The sequence below is a fragment of the Cheilinus undulatus genome, linkage group 6 (assembly GCF_018320785.1).
Source record: "Cheilinus undulatus linkage group 6, ASM1832078v1, whole genome shotgun sequence".
NCBI lineage: Eukaryota > Metazoa > Chordata > Actinopteri > Labriformes > Labridae > Cheilinus > Cheilinus undulatus.
In genome coordinates this window covers 8,306,273-8,329,434 of record NC_054870.1, presented here as the reverse complement: position 1 = coordinate 8,329,434, position 23,162 = coordinate 8,306,273, and positions in this window count along the sequence as shown.

Genomic DNA, 23,162 nt, shown 5'->3' with positions numbered 1-23,162 from the left:
CATTTTCAAAGCCAACCGTACATCAGGTGAAAGGTCAACTATGATGCTTAATGTCTCAACAACCCTGGGACTGTGCCTGAGAATGGTTTACAACTGGACCAGACTTTGGGGTCAAGTGTACTCAGATCTGGGCCTAGGTCCAGATCTTAGTGAGAATAATGATCTACTCTTTTCAAAAGTTCACCACATCACCTTGCAGAGTCTGCCTCTAAATGTCAGTGAGTTCCATAGGAAATGTCTGCCCAGAGATTTGAAGCTAGGAGGCTGTTTCCACAAGCATGTCTAGTTATAAATGGACAAAGACTTTCGAAAGCGTTCAAAGACGGATTTAAACTCTGAGCTTTGGATCAAGAATCAAACCTGTGCTGTTATGATTAAACGTACACGTATAAAGAGACTGGCAGATTGTCTAAAGAACCTTCAGTTATGGACTGAATGACGTGGTCAGACGGAGCATTTGGCCGAGTGTCCGGCTGGCACTCGGACTTGACCAGGTGTCCACTGCTCAGGGCCAGACAGCACTTTCAAACTGTGCCACCTTTCACTCCTTTTAAACGGTGGAGGAGTGAAAGCCTGATGGCTCTAACAGCAGAGCTTGGAGGGCAGCAGGCCTGGAACGACTGAGCCTCTTATAAACCAGAGAAAGGACGGAGAGAGAGAGTTATAAAGTGAACGAGTGACACCATAAAGCTGCTCTGAGTAACAGAAGGAAGGCAAAGAATCACCAAAACAACACACACAGACTGATGAGCCTGCCAGCCCCCGACATTTCCATGAGAAGAGGACGCTCACAGTGGGCCTGTGGAGGGACGAGGGGATGGAGGGATGGAGGGAGGAGAGGTTGTAAACACTGTAAGACAGTATCTCCATGGAAGCCCGCTCACCGCTCAGAAGCATCTCACCCCCCCAGCCTTTCCAAAGCCAAGTACCCTGACCACGGGGCCCCTCACCGGCCCCTCGCCTCGCCTGCCAGCCTGGCTGTCCGGCACAGCAGATGTGCGTGGAGGAGTGGCCTTGGATGACTGGATCCCCGGCTTTACAGAGAGCGAGCGAGGGAGGAGGAGATGGGCAGAGTGTCCTTCACACAGAGCTGCTGGGATCAGATGTGTTTGTGCTGGGATCATGTTCACTGCAGGTGTCTGTTACAGACATGTTCATATACGAGCCTGCTTATGGCTGTGCTTCTATGTAGTATTAGTGCTTTAGTTAGTTCAGTAAGATCACATTTATACTTCCTAACACCACCGTAGAATCCTGGTAGGAGCCACTTACCCCTACTAGATTAATCATGGGATTTAGAGATGACCAAAACTGGTTGACAGATTTTTATGTCCATAGAATGACTGTTGATATTATTCGCACAATGACCTTTCTCCAGGTGTTTAACTTAGGAAACCTAAAAGTCTGTTAGACTGCTCAACCCTTAAGCCCTGTTAAAAAAAACACCCATTTCCTGCTAAGAAAAAATTTTGTAAAGTCAGTTCAAATGCAATAGAACGATCTGATAGAACAATATTTAGCAAAAAATCTTGTTTTTTTCTTATTTCCATTAGGGGAATTAATTGAAAGTATATAATGTTCTTGTCAACCAAATTACAAAGTTAACCCTTTAGATGCCAGTTTTGATCATATACCACTTAATGCTATAGTGAAAAACACCCTGAAATAAAAACAAATCTATAATTCATGTTATTTTTATTGATATTATTAAAACCACCTGTTTAAGTGTTTAGACAGAAGATTTACTTTGGTGTTGGTGTTTTTGAGCAACGCCAGATTTTTACAAAAATATCTCCCATTTCCAGTTAAGAACAAATTTTGTAAAGTCAGTTAACTCTTGTGTTACAGGCTGTACAGTTGTGTCCGTGTAGGAAAATGGGGTGTAAATCACCAGTTTCACCCCAATATGATACGTTATGATATCTAGCACAACAATACGATACTTAGCAATATCACAAAATCTGACACATTATAATTTAAATTTTGACTGGATATGGGGGCCTACAAATTTATGCACAAATTTCACACAGTTACAGAAAAAAACTAGAAAAGCACTCGGAGAGCACAGACCTCTGCCATCAGCCCTATCTCCCAATAGTACAGAATCCTTCAAAAAAATTCCTGGATCCAGACAGGGATCTGGATCAGTCCCAAAATCTAATCAGTTCTTCCTTAAGCCATTTCTGCCATTTCCTGAAAATTTCATCAAAATCTGTCCATAAATTTTTGAGTTATGTTGCCAACAAACAAACTAACTAACTAATAAACCCTGCCGATCACAGAACCTCCTTGGCGGAGGTAAAAAAAAACAGTTTCTGCAATTAAATCATTGACAGGTCTCTGTTTGTAATAAAAACATCTCCAACAAAAACAATAAAGACCTGCATTTCACTACAATAACATTTTTTTAATGTTGTAAATGTTGTCTCATGTCTTTAAACAAAGACTCCTAATTACCTTTAAATTAGAAACACAGCTATGAACATTTGTGTTAAAACGTGTTGATTTAAAACAACAAACACTTTCAGTACAAAACATTTTTTTCCTCACATCCTCAGATCACTCTCAAGAACCAAAATAGACTTTTTCTGCAACCCTTTATAACAACGATCAACATTTTTGGCCTGTGTTCCCATTTTAGATTTTTTTTTTCTTGAACTTATTTACACACATGTGGACTTTAACAGATGTTTCTGCTCTTTATCAGCCCTCCATACTTCACACAAAGGTTTATTAATGTGGCAGAGAGTTCATTTGTAGTTTATTTGTACATTATGAGATTTAAATGAGGTTAAATATGGTTGTCAGGTGGTAGTCAGGCTGTGGTCGGCCGTTGTACCCCCCTGTACATAGTAGAGTCTGACCAGTATGGGATTTTTGGGGCCGATAGCGATGTTGGGGGCTAAAAAGAGGCCGATATCTGATGTATTGGCTGATAACCGATATATCAGCCAAAATATGAAATAAGAACATTAATATACACAGGATACATGAACACAAATTCTTATATTTATGTTATCTTTGTTTATTTCACAAAGGTGCAACCTAGGCGACGTTAAAATGCTGTATAATAGTCTTATATTAGATAATGGTGGACATGTAAATTAACAGTTGCATTTATCATAGTTTATTCTCTACTCCTTTGTCTCTACTCCTCTAAGCAGTAGAGACACAACTGGTCGACTACAGCTTTGCATGTCAACAAATATGGCTACCCACTGAAGAAAGTCAAAGTACATGATCGAAAATGGATTAAAAATGGATAAAAAGACGCTTATTATTGAATGTAACACTGTGGATTTAATCTCCAAAGACCGCGAAAAGTCACCAAAGTTCCGGGCTGGCTACAACAGCATCCTTTAGAGCTACAGAGACATCGATGGTATCAAACAAACGGCAAAATAATAAGCTTTCAGAGAAAAGAAAGAGTAAGTTTCTATGACTTATGGTTCAAAAGCTATCAACGTTTTTATAAACTGAGTCATGTATTGTTGTATAAGACAACACTGTCCTCAGAGACTCTGGAAAGTCAGCCAAGTTCCAGGCTCACTAGAATTAGAAAGGCATAACGGAGAGCTTTCACGGATCTGTGCCACTTAAGCTCTAAGGGTTAATACATCGTCTATATATTGGTCAATGTTGATTAATCTGTGATATGCTATAATCGGCCCGTCGATCAATCGGTCGGGCTCTGGTATACAGCACGAGAAACGATGCCTGATCTGACTGAAAGTCGGCCCGACTTCAAAGTGAGTCATGTGACTCAAAATTTGTGGCTGAATCGGAGGAAAATGGCACAGTGTACACCCAGCTCAAGGGGAGAGATCCATCCTGCAGAAGTGTCCATCTGAAATATGTGCACACAGCAGAGAGAGGAGAGGATGTCCTCTTTCCCTCAGCCACAACACTTTAAGCCACTGCTGCTAGTTAGCTAGCTTGCAGATAGCTTATTAAGCATGGCTGATGCAAGAGCTTGACTGGCCTAGCAACAGTAACCAAGGGGGGCGGTGCTCAGCGAAGGGTCAATTGTGCGCATTTCAAATTACCAGTTTCTCATTTATGTGTCTAATTAAGACAAAAATAAAGGAACCTGCTGTTTCATTTCATGAATGAAACTTTTTTTTTAGATCATAGACAACAAAAAAAAATGGACACAGCCTAAGTGAGCCATTTGATTACTAAATGGGGCCTTTACTGCATGAATCAATATACTTATCTATAAATTATATCAAATTTTACCCCTCTACAGTATGAGCCTGTAAAGGTATTGACTAATCCTACCATTTAAACAAAAAAAAAAACATTTTTCGTCAACATGTTAATCTGATGTCAAATTCGGTATTTTAACATGGGTCGTGAATGGGACTTCTTTGCTTCGGCAGCTACCCTCAAGCGAACACTTGAGGAACTGCAGGTTTTGCTCTGCTCCTCTGAATTCTTTTAAATCACAGTGTGTTCATCAGAATTGAAACTTGACAAGAAACCCTGATGCTTAGGTTTCACTTTGTACCAGAATCTAGGTCTGCTAAAGCAGTGGTTTATATATGGGTTGAGACCCAAAAGTGGGTCACAGGGTTGCTTTTAGTGGGTCACGATGAAGTGACTGATTAAAAAGAGGTGGCACGAGTCTGTGACTATAGAAACCAAATGTGGGAACACATGCATATATTTTAATCATATCTTTATTGCTGTGGTAATATGTGTGTTCTTTACTTATCATGAGATATTTACTTTCGTCTGTGCCTTATGCCTAAATCTGCTGACAACCCTTCTCAGAAGATGCTGTGACCACAAAAGCTCAGTGTGCAGGGTGCAAGCATGGACAGATTTTTACATTTGATATATTTTTTGTAAATCATTTTCCAACGAACCTGATGTAAGATTTGTCTAATTTTGATTTAAGAAGTAGATAACACTTTGACCCTATTTTTTTCGCTGTACACTGAAGTATCTGACTGAACTTTGGTAAAACACGTCAATGCTGCTGTTATTTCTGACATTTGCACCAAACTGATAAAAATCTGCATTTTACGACTTTTAATTAGCTCAAAATGGGAATCTGCCTTGAAAAATTTTTTTCTGAAAGGCATGGCTTATATGACGTAGAAACCTACCATCGGTACACAAATTTGCACCTGTACTGCCTTGGCTCCGAGAGCTCCGGCTTTAGTGACGCCGGTACTGAGCAAACGGGCCAAACAGGTAGTGCTCAGGACCCCCGTGGTCCACCACCACTCCACAGCCTGCTTCAGGGGACTCTGGAGGGGAAAAATCCTCCATCTCTAAAGATCGCAGTGCAGCGGGTCTCTGTGTGACTTTCACTCCTGTTTCACCTGGAAAACCCCATCTTTTAAAAAACAACAACAAAAAAAAGTCCTTTCCTCCCCCTTCCCCCCCGCTGGCTTGTTTTCACACAAGCAACATCAAACTGTGCCCGGGCCCACTTGCGTATTTACTCAGTCTGAAACAGCAGGTGGCGGAATGCACGTAGCTTGTTTACAACCCCGCCAAGGAGGAGAGAGAAGAAGAAGCTACCATGGCAACCACTCAGTAATGACACAGCGAAGATTGTTTTTGTTTTAACCTGGCAAAGAGTCCATCCTGCAGCCATGGATGATTAAAATCCCTTTTTAAGATGCCAGCAACTTTGCTTTTCGTATCTGCACATCTACTACAGCTCAGAGGATTAAATGGACTCGCGCTGCACAGATACAGCGGTTTTTGAGGTGACAGAAGACTTTTATTGCCTTTGCATCTCCTCTCACTGACAACTTGTGTTCATCTGTAAGGTGAGTCACAACAGACCGTTTATTGGCTGGATTCTGATGATTTCCACCTTTATTAAGGAAAAATGTGAACAAACTGCCATGCTGTTGAAAGAAGTCTAGCTTTTACGATGATGTCATAAAGCTGATACAGCGCTCTGTCCTGTATCCGGGCACGGTTGCATTCACATCTCATCCGAACCGAGCCAGAGTCCACTTGAATCGTGCCTGAGACCACCTCCCCAAGTGGTCCCGGGCCTGGTGCCCGGGCACAGTTGGTTTGCATTCACACTACCCGAACGAACCGGACTTTGGGCTCAAATGCACTCGGGTCTGGGACAGGGCCCCTTGTGAGAAAGCACCCTTACACTTCAAGGCACAAGTTAAGCCTTTAAAGTTGTAAACCAAATCTTATGAGTTTTGGAAAGTTGTAACAGATGGATAAATAATCTGGAAAATATATGTATGGTAATACTTCTATCAGAGGTTCTAAAATGCTGGATGACAAACCAAAAACAGGTTTCAAATGTATGCTAAAGTAACAGTCCCAAAAAGTGACTGACCCGTGGGAGCCCATATTACCATGATAGATAGTAAATATTGGTTGCTTTGTGAAACACATCTGAAAACGTGTTACTGGAATGCTGGTGAAACCATAAATGTACATTTTATCATAGCAAATGGAGTAAAATGAAATGTATGAATGCATATCCTCTCAGGGCTTCTGTACCATTGTCCCATCTCTCCATCAGTCATGTTTTATTCCTTCTGAGGTCAAATCTTTAAGTTCAAGAAATTTGAGTTTTAAATTTTTGTAAATAAGGGTCATAATTTCTCATTTTAGAGGTGGTGGTCAGTCCTGAGACTGTTGAGATCACTTTACTTAAGAAGACAAATGTATGGATTGCCATCAGAGTGAAAGAAAAAGGATAAAACATCCAAGTAACGTTTCTACATGTTGAATTTTTGACTGAGCTGTCTAGACTGATTTTAAAGAAGATAAAAAATGTTGAGTTCTTACATCACTGCAAGATTTCTGAATGAGAAAAATCTTAATGTTTTGGGATGTGTTTTGTTATAGTGCCTATAAAAAGTGATCACTCCTTTGGATGTTTTATAAATCAATCATGGTCGATGCAATCTGGCTTTTTTGACATAAAAATCCTGAAAACAACCTCTTTAAAGTCAAAGAGAAAAAAAAAATTTGCGAAGTGATGTCAGTTATATAAAAACATGTAAAATAAGTGACTACTTAAATATTCACCCCCCTTCAAGGCAGTGTTTAGCAGATGCACCTTTGGCTGGAGTCAGAGTACTGAGTCTGTGTGGATAGATCTAAATCAGGCTTGCACATCTGGATGCTGCAATTTTACTCCATTCTCTCTGCAAAACTGCTCAAGTTTTATCCCTGTTATCAGGGATGAGCTACAATAGCTGTTGTCAAGTCCACCCACAAATTCACTGTTGGATTGAGGTCTTGGCTTTGACTCAGTGACTCAGAACATTCACCTTGTTGTCTTTAAACCATATCTGTAGCTTTTCTGTATGCTTTGGGTCATTGTCTTGCTCTAAAATAAATCTTCTCCCAAGCTGTAGTTCTCAGGGCCTCCTGCTGAAAAAGCATCCCCACAGTATGACGCTGCCACCACGGTACTTTCCAGTGGGGATGTTGGGTTTTGTGGTGATGGCCAAAAAAACAGCATTTTGGTCTCATCAGTCCAAAGAACTTTTCTTCCACTTGAACACAGAGTCTACCATATGCCTTCTGGTGAACTGTAGTCCAGATTTAATCTGAGTTTTCTTCAACCGTGGCTTTTTCTTTGTCACTCTTTCATAAAGCTTTGACTGGGGAATAACCCGGGCAACGGTTGTTGAATGCAGGGTCTCTCCCATCTCAGCTGCTGAAGCTCTCTGAGTTGCTTAGAGTGTTCCTTTGTCTTCATGGTGTAATGGTAGCCAGGAATACTAATTAACCAGTGACTGGACCTTACAGATTCAGGCATCTACTACCACTAAACTCTGTTGAGTTAGGTAAGTCACTTTAAAGGGGATTAATAATTATGTGATACTAAACAGTGCATCTTTTTATTCAAAGTACATTCCTTTGTAGAAATCTGTTTTCACTTTGACATGAAAGAGTTTTTGTCAGTTTTCTTTGTGCTAAAAGCCAAATTATATTGAGGCACTATTAACAGAAAATACAAACATAAATAAAGGTTGGATTTGAGAGTAAAAATGTTTTAATTTCAACACTTGTAAAATACCCAAAGCGAGGTACAGTGTTTCTCAGTAATCTGCTCATCTCCACATCTTTATAAAGGTTTTATTTTGTTTCTATGAATTCAGTGAAGATGAAATTTTTTGTTTTTCTCAAGCAGGACTTTAACTCTTCTAAGAAGAAATCAATAAATTAAAGATGTGACTCAAATCAAATAAATCTGGTGGTTTAAGAGATGACTCAGAGCCTGTCAGGGACAAAAGTTTGAATCGGAGAAGCCAAACAACTGAACAAAGAGGACAAGAAAGAGACAACAGTGAGTCACTCCTCTGCAGACATCACGCAGCTTGGCTGTAACTCACCTACAGTCAGAGAGAGAACATACACTCTTAGCATTGAGGCTGCAGACAGGCAGCAGACTGCTGATTGATTTCTGCGGTTCAGAACAAAAACACCTGACTATTAGATAGACAATGAGGGGCGGGGGCTGAACAGAGGGGCTTTTTACAAGACCACTGTGAGTGACAGAGACAGAGTGGGAATCCGGAGGAGTGTGTCCGTCTGTGTGGAGAGGGAAAACTTTCACTGTGAGTGTTTGTGTGGGTGCACCTGCACGTCTGTCTGTGTGTGTGCTTCTGGTGTGTTACAGCGACAGGAGGAGGGGGGCTCCCATCATCCCCATCAGTCCAGCTGTGCCTCTTTTCATCTGCACTTCCGAAGCCCATCAAGTTTGCTTTTTCACGCCCCCCTACCCCCCCACCCACAACCACACTGCACTTGATGGAATCCTGCTGCAGATCAAACGCAGACCGAGCAGGACCCCTCCCCTCGTCTCAGGACCCCCTGCTCGTCTCTTTTGTCGTGTCACTTTTTCTTTTCTCTCCTCCCTCATTCAGTCTTTTTTTCTACCTTTCCTTTTCATTTAGAAGACTGTAAAAAAAGGAAGACTGCCAAGTTCATAAAAGGCCCAGCTCTGCTAGGGGGTCCTTTGTGGGGATGGAGGGGGGGCTATGGTGGTGGTGGGGGTTTAAGATTCAATATGCCTGCACACTAGGGGTAGAGCTGGGTCTTTTTCTGACAGGTAAAAAGGGAGGAAAGCAAAGGATAGAGTGAGGGAATGATTGCTTTATGTGGGAATGAGGAGGGCAAACGAGGTGAAAGCTTATTCTTAATGAGTAACTTCACCATGACCATTTCTCAAAGATGAAAATCTATGTGGGGGTTTAGTGGTCGGCCTGCCCAGAGAGCTGGCTGGGCCCCTGAAAGTCCCTGAGAATGGACCCTCCCCAATTATCTTGAATTATGGTTTACTAATGAAATCAGTGCATGTATGTTTGGAGCTTTTTGTTTTGTATTGCCCCTGTAACCCATTGATGCCACTGTTAGCCATTTTTGCCACTTTTTAACTGCTTTTCACCATTGTCCCCACCCATTTTGCACCTTTTCACCTTTCTCAGCCATTTTTTCCTGCTGCCATTTAATTTTTTTTTTCTTTGAACCCTTTTTGGCTGCTTTTTCAGCCGGTTGTTGCCACTTTTTAACCACTTTTCACACTTTTCCCACCCATTGTTGCCCCTTTTTACCTTTCTTAGCCCATTTTTGCAGCTATAATCCTGTTTTTGTCTCTTTTATCAGTTCTTTCCCTCATTTGAACTGTTTTCACCAATTCCTGCCCCTTTGTGTCTTGCTTAGCCCATTTTTGCTGTAGCCATCTCATTTTCGATCTCTGTTACCCGTTTTGGCTGCTTTTTCAGCCAGTTGTTGCCACTTTTTAACCACTTTTCCCACCCATTTTTGCCCTTATTTACCTTTCTTAGCATATTTTTGCAGCTATTATCCCATTTTTGTCTATTTTATCAATTCTTTCTCTCATTTAAACTGTTTTTCACCAATTTCTGCCCCTTTTTGTCTTGTTTAGCCCGTTTTTTGCTGCAGCTATCTTTTAACCTGTTTTTACTGCTTTGTAGCAAATTCTTGCCACTTTTAAACCACTTTTCATCATTTTCCCATCCATTTTTGCCCCTTTTTAACCTTTCTTAGCCCATTTTTGCAGCTATTATCCTGTTTTTGTCGCTTTTATCAATTTTTTTCTCTCTTCAGCTTTTCACTGCCCCCTTTTGCCTTGTTTATCCAATTTTTGCTGCTGCCATCTCATTTTTGATCTCTTTTAACCAATTTTGCTGCTATTTCAGCCAGTTGTTGCAACTTTTTAACTACTTTTCACACTTTTTCCACCCATTTTTGCCCTTATTTACCTTTCTGAGCCCATTTTTGCATCCATTATCCCATTTTTGTCTCTTTTAACCCATTTGTTTTACCTTTAACCTATTTCTTGGCTCTGTTAAACAGCTTTTCAGCATTTTTTCCCACCTATTTTGCCTCTTTTTGCCTTACTTAGCCAATTTTTACTGCTGCTATCCCATTTTTGTCTCTTTTGACCAATGTATGCTGTTTTGTTCAGACAATTTTAGCTACTTTCAACCCATTTTGGTCATTTTTAAATGATTTTCATCAAATTTTTGCCTGTTCTTTACCCTTCTTGCCTTTCATGACTCATTTTTACCACTTTCACCTACAGAGTCCCTTACAGCACTGTTAAATGGGTTTATTCTTTCAACCTCCCCAAGCAGATGGATTGGCCAGACTCCATATCTGTCATCATCCATCTTGCAAAGCTCCAATCTATAAAATTTGTGCTGGGTATGAAAAAGTAGCAAGCTAATAAGAAGTGGACCACCTTTCTTTAATATAACAAGAGCAAAGAGCTGCACTGAAAGCTTGCTGAAAGGCCTTGGCATGAATTTTAAGCCACTTACAAGCTCCAGTGTTCATAAACCACAGCAGCGCTAGCCTGTAGAGCTCAGGTTAGTACTGGAGCTGTGCATGTCTACTACCTCATTTTGTCTTGTCACTTTGATTGGCCCATAATGAATGTAACAGACAGAATGTTTGTCCAATCACCTTCTGAGAATGTTTTTATTAGTCCTGCCCTTCCCAGATGATTTGTATGGGAAGTTTCCAAGACAAATGTGAAATAGAGCTCCACAGTGCCAGCCACTATGGCTGGTTTTGGAAGCAATAGTCGTCATTCAAATCCCCCAGAGACATTTAAAAAAATCCTTATTACAACACTTTTATAGCATGAAGCAAAGTTACTGGAGTAGTCATGACTGTAAAGCAATTTGATTTGGCACAAAAACAGCATTCAAAAATGATAGTAGAAGACTGTGTCCACATTTCTTTACAAGGAGGAAGGAACTACGTAACCCACAAATTTTTATATTCATTTCAGCCATTGTTAAGGATACCTTTTCAAGCTTTCAAACCATATAATTGCTTTTTTCTACACTCATCCTTATTGAAGTGATTATATTTGAAATGATAACGATATAATATGTCATAGTTTGAGCATTTACTGCTTCATACTGCAGCTGCATGTATTGTTGTCATGAACAGTCCTCAGGAAAGATAGACATTTCCATGATACCCAAATTCCCCACCAATCAGAGACAGCCAGCATCCAAGCTGATCCCATTAAGTAGGGTTGAGGAGTTCTGGCAGGCCATTTCATCCCCTCCCAAATTCTGGAGGTAGTCTCTGATAATCCTGCTCTATGGGGGTGAACATTTTCATCGTGAAGGATAGTCTTTAGTCCTAGACTGTGGAGATATGTGATTGCCACTGGTTGCAGAGTCTCATCTTGGTATCTCTGGATTGCCTCTGTGACGCCCACTAATGTGTGGTCACATGTGGGGTATAATTTTTTTTAAAATTTTTCCTTAATTTTTCTTCTGTCAAATTATTATTTAAAGCACAGTTAATAGTTTTTTTTGGACTATAAATACAAATCTGTATGCACCTCCAGACCAGTAGGGGCAGTATGGGACGGGCTCGGCTTCTGTAGAGGGTGTATACAGTAGAGCCGCCATCTTGCCTCCATTGTATCCACAGCAACGAAACAACTAAATCCACGTCTCTGCCTCTCTTCTTTGTTATACTGTTTTACAGGTTTGTAAAGTACAAAACAAGTTGAAGTGACAGCGTTTCATTCGCTAATACAATGTGTCGGGTTATAAACATGTAGATTGGGTCATAATGTTAACAGGAAAAGCCGTTATGCCAAGTGAAAGAGTGTACAGTGTTATCAGCTAGCGCTAAGGTGGGAATGCTAACAAGCTAGCGGTTGCTACAACATTAGTTTCAAGCTCTGTTTTGGCTTATGTGTTGTTGCTTGAGTTTAATGTTAGTTTCAGTGTTACTTGTATGCTTGTATGCTTTTCCTGAGCAGTGCTGTTCTTGTGTCTGTGTTAAAGATGCACTTTAGTAGAGTTAGGATCGTTTACAAATCATACAGAGACACACCTGAACACACACCACACATACTTGCACACACACCACACGCACGCACACACTCGCGCACACATGCACAAGCACCTACTCGCACGCACACACTCGCGCACACATATATCCATTCCATTTTTCTGAATAAGTTGTATTAAATGTTTTCCCCAGTGCTTATTGAACTTAACCAGCAGGGTTTAAATAAGAAAGGTTTTCTAAAACAAGGGAAATGTTAGTTGATAAAGTGCTTAAGTGCATAGTAAAAGGTGACATTAAAAGATATTTTTCTGTGAAGTTGATGTGAAATAATAGTTAAGGTGAAGTTGTATATTTACAGAAATCTGAGAAAACTATTTCTACATTTATGTCAAATGGACATTCGTCATACAGCATAGTAATGCAAATAAATAAGTTTATGGGAGAAAATGTGTTAAATAAAGTATTGTATCCACAGCAACGAAACAACTAAAGCCACGTCTCTGCCTCTCTTCTTTGTTATACTGTTTTACAGTGTCACCCAGGATCAGAGACAGAATTAAACATTATTAACTGTATACATGGTCTTAGCTCTGGGACCTGTAACACCTCCAGTGATGACAAGCTTCATTTTTCCAAGAAAGATTTGACCAATTTTTTACGGGTGCAACCTACACCCTCAGCTCTGCTGCCCATCCCACAAATGCATGTTCCTTACAAATGTGGCACCATTTAAATGAGTAACAGAGACTTTTTAATGATATGAGATTTATGCCATGAGGCATTGTTACAACAATGAAATAACCTACCAAACACAAACGTCCTTACTTTTTGTACTAAGTCTTGTTTTAAGTTGAACCAACTACTTCAGTTGAGCAAACTGAAATATTTATTTCTATTCCAAAAAAAATCGGCCACCCCTAGAGTTTTGTTATGATTATGTTAAGTCGACTGAATGACAATACCGAATATTAAGTTAGGCCCCTCAACTCAAAAAGGCTGTCATATTGTTTCTTAACTCTTTTTTTAAGCTATAATATTTGTTTTTTCAGTCGCCTATGGCCTAATGTTTTTCCTGTACTTCAGCCATCCACTGAAGCTGGTTCCAGGAGTCAATCCTATCAAAGAACTGAACATTGTGTTCCTTCTTTGAGGACAAGAAAAGTCTAAATCTGGACTGCTAATGAGTCATCCTAATGGTTTCAGACATGGGCATTATAGGCTACAGTCTTTCTGATATTTGCATGCTATCAGAGAGAATTACTATAATAAGATAGAACATAAAACTTGAATACTTCTGGATAGCAGCAATCTTGTTCCACAGCTAAATAGGAAATCTGATGCGTGCCCACAGTTAACCAGTTGTTAGTTTAGCTCATAGAACATGTTTGCATACAGAAACCATGTGTAAACTCTGAGCCTGATGGTTTCCCATTAATGACTGAGTCAGAGTCTGTTTCTAATAATGGGTTACGGTAAGTAGGGGAGCGTATGTAGGACACATTCAGAGTGGTTTCACATTGACATGAAGAACTACATGAGATGTTTATGTGAAATCTGTCATTAAACCATTCAAGTCTGTAAGTCATGTGCTCTCCAGTCACTGTCACCACTTACCTCACCTGTGCAACCTGACTCTACATGTGGGGAGGAAACCTCCTCTAAGATCTCCGCTTTGGTTCAGCAGCGTGGTGAACGTGCAGCACGATCTGCACGCTAAGAGAGAGAAACAAGGCGGATGGAAAGGAAACAGAAAAAGAAACACAGATGGAAACTGAGAAAAGCTGCTGACTCTGAATGGAGGCTTTAGTTCTCCAAGTGGGTGGCCCAGGCCATTTCTCACTTTTCCTCCCTGATTCTTATCAGATAATATAAAAAACAAGTAAAAACAAATCTAAGTGCACAAGAAACTCTCATGAGATGCTTTTGTAAGATTTATTTGAGGTTGTTTGCAGTCACATGATCCTGATGATGCACAAATGTCAGATTAGGAGCAAGAAGTGAAGTGCACCAGTTAGGAATCAATGGCTACATATGACTTAGTCCTGGTAGTCCTGCCTTCCTACAGCATGTCTAGCTCTTGAACTGTGGTGGCGCTGCCCTGTTGCTGCTATTGCCCTGGTGTCCTAAACTTGCTCGTCTGGTGCCATGAAGGTCATAGGGATGACTGGAAACTTTTCCCTGCAATCCATGTATGAGCAGTCTGTTCTCAGGCAAGCACAGCATCTGATCTGTCTCACATCCTCTACTGTGAGTATGAACTTTAACCATCTGGTAGGTGATACAGCCACCAAATGCAAACTGAAATGGTTTAAAATGTTGTTTGTGTCCAACTCATTTAAAATGTTGAATAATGTTTCTGGAGGCTGATGGGTTTTTTAAATATTTTGTTTTCAATTTTTATTTGTTTTTTAAAATTTGATTTATTTTTCTGCATTGTGACATTATTGCTTTTTTAATATATATATATATATATATATATATATATTTCTATCCTATATTGTGCAATATGGGTATATGCAGAAGTTTCACTTCTTGAATTAAATCACAAGAAAAAAAAAACCTTTTTTTTATGATATTCTAAATGTTTGAGATGCACCTTTATAGGCCCCTTCCTCTGCCCCCCCGTAGCCCTGCATACAGTACAGCTTCTGTAAATACATGTCTTCATCTTGCTTTATTAGCACAAAGTTTTTAATCAAAACATTTCCATCAGCTGAGGATCTAGACTGCCCATGATGATGAACAACTCAAGATGAACATCTCTCAGCTGAAATTAAGCCATTAACTTAATTTCCCTACTGATTGTTGTTGCTGGTATGTGCTTTCTGCCACTCAGTGACTCATGCTGACCATGACTTCACGTGCCTCTGTTCTAAGTGTCTGACAAATTTACAGAAAGGATCCTTGGAGAGAGGAAGGGGAAGATGACTTTTTCAACCACAAACAATAGTTGAATAACTCCACAAAAACAAAACACCACACTGATTAAAACAGGAATCTGACTGCACAGAACACAGAATATATTATTATTACACACATTATCTGTTCACAGAACACAGGAGCTGCTGCTGAATCTTGGCCATAGTTTGCTTGTCTGAGATTATTTTTTACGTGTGATGCTGTGAAAAAGTATTCCCCTTCCTGATATCTTCATTTGCACATTTGTTACTCAGGTCATCAAACTAATTTTGATATAATACAAATAGCAGTTTTTAACGATGATTTAATTTATTAAGGAAAAAAAATACCTTCAAAAGATCTCACAAAGCAACACATCATGCATCCAAATAAATTCAAGAACAGATAGGAAACAAAGTCTTTGACATCTATGAGTCTGGAAAGATTTACAAAGCCATTTCTAAATCTATGGGACACCAGCAAAACATGGTGACAGCCATTATACACAAATGGAGAAAACTCTGAACTGTGGTGAACCTTCCCAGGAGTGTCTGGTCAACCAGAATAACTCCAAGAGTGCATGATCAACTCATCCAGGAGGTCATAAAAGAACCCAGAACAACATCTTAAGGCGAACAGTTCCTCACTTGACTCAGTTAAAGACCCTGTAAAGTAAAAATAAATCTGTATTTAGGTTTGTTGTATGACAGATCACTGTGTTATGAACCCCCTGGTCAAATTTCAGTCAAATAAAGCATCTCCAAGTTTATAAAATCAAGCTTCAAATCATGAAAAATGAGGCAGTAAAATCTGCTCCAGGATGGTGTGGGCGTGTCTGTTGAATGAGCTGAAGCCACGCCCACTCAGGAGGAATACGATCCTCTCAGGTTTTAAAAATGTTACAATCTGAATGGAGGAAAGTAGTCATGCCATTAGCCTGTCTCTTGACCTTTTGTTGACCTTAGAAGAAGAGACAAAGTCTGTTCAGATCTCTGCTATGATGCTTTGAATGATCCATAGACGACTGTGACAACAGACTGTACTGAGAAGAACTGCTCTGTGATTTTAGATTGTGGCAAACTGTGATGAGGAGTGGCTCAAACATAAGTCGAATGAGTTGAAAAAGCCCCCAAGCAGGAAGCATGGGCAGCTATATTTTATGTAGAACCAAGGATAAGGACACATACAGGCAGGCTAGTCTGCAGCATTAACCCCCTCACACATGGTGTCATACTAATATTTTCCACTAAAAACATGAACCAATAAACAAAACATGCATAACTAAAACTTTTCAATGAAACATGAACATTATAGAACGGTACAAGAGTGAATTCCTTTGCACAAAATAATCCCAGAAATCCCTGCTCCAGGTGACCGCTTCCTTGCACAATATTGTAGTGTTAGAGGGGCAGGGTCATTCCCTACTGTGGGCTCATGACATCATGAGCCCACATATAGGCCCCGCCCACATGAAACCAAGCCAGGTGAAATGGCCTAAATCCAGAATTCAGTCACATGTAGATCTCAGAGTTTTCACATGTTTACAGCAACCATATTCCAACATTTTTAGAGTGTAAAGACAAAAACTTTGGATTTCACTTTACTGGGTCTTTAAGGTTAGTGTTCATAACAGTGGGGAAAAAATGGCATCATGGGAGACTTCCAAGGCCAAAACCACTGCTGACCAAAAAGAACATGAAGGCTCATCTCACATTTGCATAAAAACATCCTGATTATCCCCAAGACTTTTGGGACTGATGAGACAAAAGTTGAAATTTCTAGAAGGTCTGTGCCCCGTGACATCTGGAATAAAACTAGCAGCATTTCATACAAAGAACATCATGCCAACAGTCAAACATGGTGGTGGAAGAGTGATGGTCTTGGGCTGCTTTGATGCTTCAGGATCTTGATGACTCACTGTAAATGATGGATCCATGAATACTGCACTTTACCAGAAAATCCTGAAGGATAATGTCTAGCCATCAGTTTGTGACCTTAAGCCCAGTGCACTTGGGTTATGCAGCAGGGCAGTGATCTGAAATGCACCATTAAAACTCCTTCTGTCTTAATATAAAAAAATATTTCAGTCAGGAACATGCATTTTACCATGGGCAGACGTATGACTACCATGTCCTGCATGAAATAACGCTTAGCTTCATAAAACAAAGTTTTTGGAGTGGCCTAGTCAAAGTCCAGACATAAATCCAACTGAGATGCTGTGGCATAACCTTAAACAGGCCTTTTATGCTGAAACATGCCCCAGAGTGGCTGAATTAAAACAGTTCAAGCAAAAAGAGTGGGCCATAATTCCTCTAAAGCCATGTGAAAGACTCATCACCAGTTACCAAACGCTTGCCTGCAGCTGTTGTGGCCAAAAGTGGCACAACCAGTTATAAGTTTAGGGGAAATCAGTTTTTCACATAGGGTCAGGTAGGTTTGGATGGCTTTTGTACCCTTCATAAAAGAAGTCATCATCTAAAAACTGCATTTTGAATTTATTTGGGTCATCTTTGACTAGTATTAAAATATGTTTGATATTTCTGGTGACAAACATGCAGATAAATAAGAAAATAAGTGGCAAATAGTTTTTCACAGCACTGTATATTGATGTATCTGCATCTCTTGTGGCTTAAATGACCATTAAAACAACAAAGTCTCCTGTAATAAACAAACCAGCACACGAAGGCAGGGGCAAACCTACAACTTTTGTATTCTGTGAACTAAATTACTGTCATTAGCTGCGCTTCTATTACACTTAGAAATGCGCAAAATCTAAATAGTGCAATGAAAAACTGGTAATGGAAAAACACAAATGACTAAAAACCTCTCAAATATTGCTAAAGAGTTTCTATGCTCTCATGACGTTTGGTGTCACATGACCATTTAACTCCAAGACAACATGGCGCGACATGGAGATGAGACCTTTTTTAACATCATACTTACAACCATATAGGGGTTTTTTGCCTTACATATGAACTTTGCCTCTGAACTTTCATATGTTGCCTTCGTCTTTTGTTCAAAATTATCAAGGCAACTGCTGCAGATGCATTCATAACTGTATTAACACGCAACAGGATTTGAGCTTGCAGCTTCCTTGCTGTGGAGTCTTGCAAGATGAGATTTTACAAGATTTTACAAGGCTCATGCCCGAAACTCCCTTCAATAGAAACACATTCAAAGTGCACTTATGCCGGCCTTACACCAGAGGACTTTGCTTAAACTCTTAAGAGACTTTAAAAAGACTGACATCTGAGACCCTCTCACATCTAAGACAATTTGTCGGCAAGCTGTTTAGTTTTTAGTCGCAGAATAAGATTATGCAAAGACTGTAGGTCACTAACAACGAAACTAGAACACGATTCCTTTCGAGATTATTTCCCATCATGCATCTGGCGGAAATTGACAACAATTTCTGAGCAGAGAACAAGATCGCATTTGAGTTAATACCTCTTCCAATGTTTTTAAACCATTTGAGTAGAAATGAAAGGAAAGTTAAACACTGAAGCAACTTTGCATGTCACTGCAACAACTGAGGAACTATCCTTCAGAATAAAGTACCATATGAAAACACGAGTTGTCTTACCACAGAAACAAACTGATTGAGCTTTTACTTTGAAAATCCTAATGGAGGTTTACCGTACCAGTCATGTCAGCCTGGAATGAATTGGCAGACAAACACACAGGTGCAAAGATCTGACTGCATCTCTGAGCAGAAGTTTTTCCATCTCTTGAGTTCTGAGGGCACATTCAGTGGCCCCCATTGGTCGTGGACAACTGAGAAACACAATTTGCATACGACCAGATTAAAGACTTACGATATTGATATTATCGAAACACCAAGACTGAAGAAAGACCGCCTTAAATCGGCTAAAATCAAGTCTTAAGTCCACCTCACACCAAACGACTGAGACAACGGGAGCGAGCTGCGGCTTTAGCAGGACCCCCATGATTTTACTCCAACTTTGGAATTTTATCTGCGACTTTGAAATCAGCGGAAAAGTCGTTAGATGTAAAGCTGCCTTTAGTCGAAATTTTAGAAATATCGCTTTTATTTTGCGAGAAACTGTAATGGAAACGCAGCTACTGTCAGAGAAGTCTGGTGACTTTTTGAGCGATTCAGCTGCTGGTTAGAAAAACATCCCACACTTTGTAAAGCTGTGTGTTTCCTGCAGATGTAAAAATAGAGACACGTTTCTAAAAGGAAAGATTTCTCATTTATATGTTGTGATGAATTTTTTTTCAAAAATAAAACAGAGAAATAGAGAGAAGGGAAACAGAAAAAGATGAAAGTGTTACGATAACATCAGAACAGAGAGTTCCTGTATCTGCTGCTGAGACGAGTGACTGGAAACCTCTGCATGGATGAACCCACATCACACATACTTATGCAGTGTGAGTGATGTGGTGGAGCAGAGGGCTCACGCTCACATACACAGATGCGAATGTGCTCTTATCGATTCTGCACAACAGGTGTGAAAGGAACAGAGTGAGCACATGTGGATCCAGCTGATACCCACAAACCACACTGTGCGCACTTTACAAAACACACTTCCTGTACCTGCACTGTGGCAGAGGTGTGTGTTTACATCCTGTCTGTTTCTATCAGTGTGTGTTTTTGTATTGCTCTGCGTCACTGTGTATTGTGTGCGTGGTTGTGGAATACACATATCAAAAAATAAAAACAACTGTGTGTGTTTGTGTAGGTGCACAGCGTCAGTGTGAGAATAAAAAAAGATCCAGACAGATGAATGAGAAACACGTATGACCTCCCCCCTTCACACTCAAAGCCCCTCTGCCCTCTGGAAAAACACAGAAGTGATGTATGAGCGTTGTGATTGGACATTTAGCAAGCTTCTGTGTGTCACCCACCCTGGTTGGTGGGTTAAATAAGTTTTCGTTGTGAATGAGGACAGACTGTACTGAGCTGGATGAGTCATTCATGGAGCAAACAGATGAGACACTCTGAAGGATGAAGACGTGAGGCACAGATACAACAAAACCTACACAGCATTATGTTCAGACAGAAAGCCTTATGCAACACGTGAATCTTTCTATAGGCAACACTGTAACACTAATTAGGACAAATTAGGTCATTTTATACAACTCTGTGCTCTAGTTTTGAACACACAAAGGTAGGATGCATAGAGGAAAGACTTAGTTTACCAGGGAGAGTTTTCAGCTATCTCTACTGTCATTTACTGCTAATTCCACATTCACGCCCAAATAATCCTGTATTTGGTAGATTATTTCTTGTAACAATGCTTCTTGGCAATAGATCTTATACTGGTGGAAAGCCTGTTTATTACTCTTTTAAATGGTGCCACATTTTTAAGGATCATGCATTTGTGGGATGAGCAGCAGAGCTGAGTATGTGGGTTACGGCCATGAAAAATTTGCCCAGCTCATTCTGCCATCAGCTCTCGTTTGGTGTTGTTTGGTGGAGTGGATGATTCAAATCTGAAGAAACAAAACATATTGGCAAAGTAACAACTTAACAGGAGCCTCAGTAGCATGTGGAAGAACTGTACACAGCCACAACAGCCTGGCTCTTCCTCCTCATGCTGGTCACCATCCTGGTCACACACTGCTGTGGGTTGGCGTCCCATTTTTCAACCAGTATTTGTCGCAAGTCAGCCAACATGGTTGTGTTGGTAACCCTGGTACAAACAGCACAACCAAGCTGATCCAAGTGTTCAATGGGGTTAAGGTCAGGACTGCTGGCAGGCCGTCCCATCCTCTCCACTCCCAAATTCTGAAGGTAGTCTCTGATAAACCCTGCTCTGTGGGGGCGAGCATTGTCATCTTGGAGGATAGAGTTCAGTCCCAGACTGTAGAGCTATGGGATCACCACTGGTTGCAGAATCTCATCTTGATATCTCTCTCCATTGAGATTTCCTCCAGTGATGACAAAGCTCGTTTTTTTCAGTGAGGGAGATGCTGCCTCACACCATCACACTACCTCCACCACAGATACTACTTTATCGGTGCAGCAATCAGCAAAGCGCTCTTTGCATCTTCTCTGCACTTTGACCCTATGATCCAACATTCTTTCACATGTTCATGTTGCTGCGTGTAGTCTGGTCCAGATTGTCTGGGCAAAGAGACATCGGCCATATTGTCCTACAACCTTGGCTGCAAATCTGTAGGAAACAGCCTACAGATCCTAAGTGCTGATAGGGTGAGGAAAGTCTTCTTGGGTGTCATCTTCTCACTTTGTGACCTGTCTTAACCTTGCAAAGGAGATGGATACGCCCGTTTCCATGTTTCTCACTGGCGGATCCATCATGCAAAGCTCCCATCTGAACCGTTTGGGCCTGGTTAGAAAGTGACAGGACCAATCAGGGTCAAGGGGCAGTACTTTTGGGCATGGCGGAGCCGTGACGTAAGCAAGCAGCTACAAGAGACATTAGCGTGGATGCTGCCAAAGTGCCAGTTTTATCAGAACTTGATGACATTTTTCGTTAAAAGAAGAACAAAGAACAGCATTGAGTTGTTTTGCCTTTTTTTTTTTTTTTTTTTTTTAAATGACAAAAGTCGTGTACTGACATATTTACAGTCGCCTCTATGGAGTTTACTCCTCAGTAGGGGTGCACCTCGGTTTGGGGCTACAACGTCACGTTTTGTCGCTCTGATCGGCTGGTAAAGATGTGACAGACAGAACGTTCATCAATCACCCTCTGAGTTTTTTTTTCAAAGGCTCTGCCCTTTCCCAAACGCTGTCTATGAGAGGTTTACAAATCCATCTGGCATGTCAGGCTAGGCCTGTCTTTGACATCTCCCAACATATAGCACTTCACTTTCAGTTTGGTGATGGTTCTGAGGCTCACTCTAAACAATCACACATCCTGGTTTTGTGGAGCACCAGCTTGAAGTCTGTCTGGAAATGACTCAAAGGAGTTTCAGGTAAACTGCTCCTGCAGCCTGGAATCCACTACTGAAGACTCTGTGTCTGGAAAGGCTAGTCTCTTGAAATCTTTTTAAAAGAAAATAAAAGGTGTTGGAAGACTATGCACTGTGTTGTAGATGTTTTGACTGATGACTTGTTGCTCTGTGACATGGATTTGTCTGATTTATACTGTATTTATGATCATTTTTAGGTTCTATGTCTGTAACTGTGATTGTGCTGCTGCATGTCTTGGCCAGGACACCATTGTAAAGGAGACTCTCCTGGTTGAGTAAATTTAGATAAATAAATAAGTTGCTCTATTGCAGGGCCCTACCCAGATCCCAGATCAGTCAAACCTGGCATGATGATTCTTGGAACAGACACCTACTGATCACTGTAGCAAGGCCCATGCTCACAGGTGGGCACCTGGGAGTACCATAAGAGTTTGCTTGCTTACCTGGAGTTTGCAAAAAAAAAAAAAAAGTGAAAGGCAAGAGGAGAGGCCTCTGTCTAGCCAGGCTGCCATATGCCAAGATCAGTGGAGGGCTGCAGTGATTGCTTCTTTCTGGAACTTTGTCCCATCTCCACACAGGATCTCTGGAGCTCAGTCAGAGTGACCACTGGGTTCTTGGGCACCTCTCTTACACCCTTATCCCCTGATCACTCAGTTTGGCCATGCGACCAGCTCTTGGAAGGGTCATGGTTGAGGCCAAACTTCTTCCATTTGGGGATTATGGAGGCCACTGTGCTCTTGGGAAGTTTCAGTGCAGCAACATATTTTGGTAGCTTTCCCCAGATCTGTGCCTTGCAACAATCCTGTCTCTGAGCTCTGCAGGCAGTTCCTTTGACCTCATGGCTTGGCTTTTGCTCTGATATGCACATACAGCTGTGAGGCCTTCTGCAGAGAGGTGAGTGCCTTTCCAAATCATGTCCAATCAATTTAATCTACCACAGGTGGACTCCTGTCAAGGTGTAGAAACAACTCAATAAGTTTATTAGATTAATTTGCAAAATATAATTAAATTCTGTTCTTGTTTTGTCATGATGGGAAACTGAGTTAGATTAATGGTAGTAA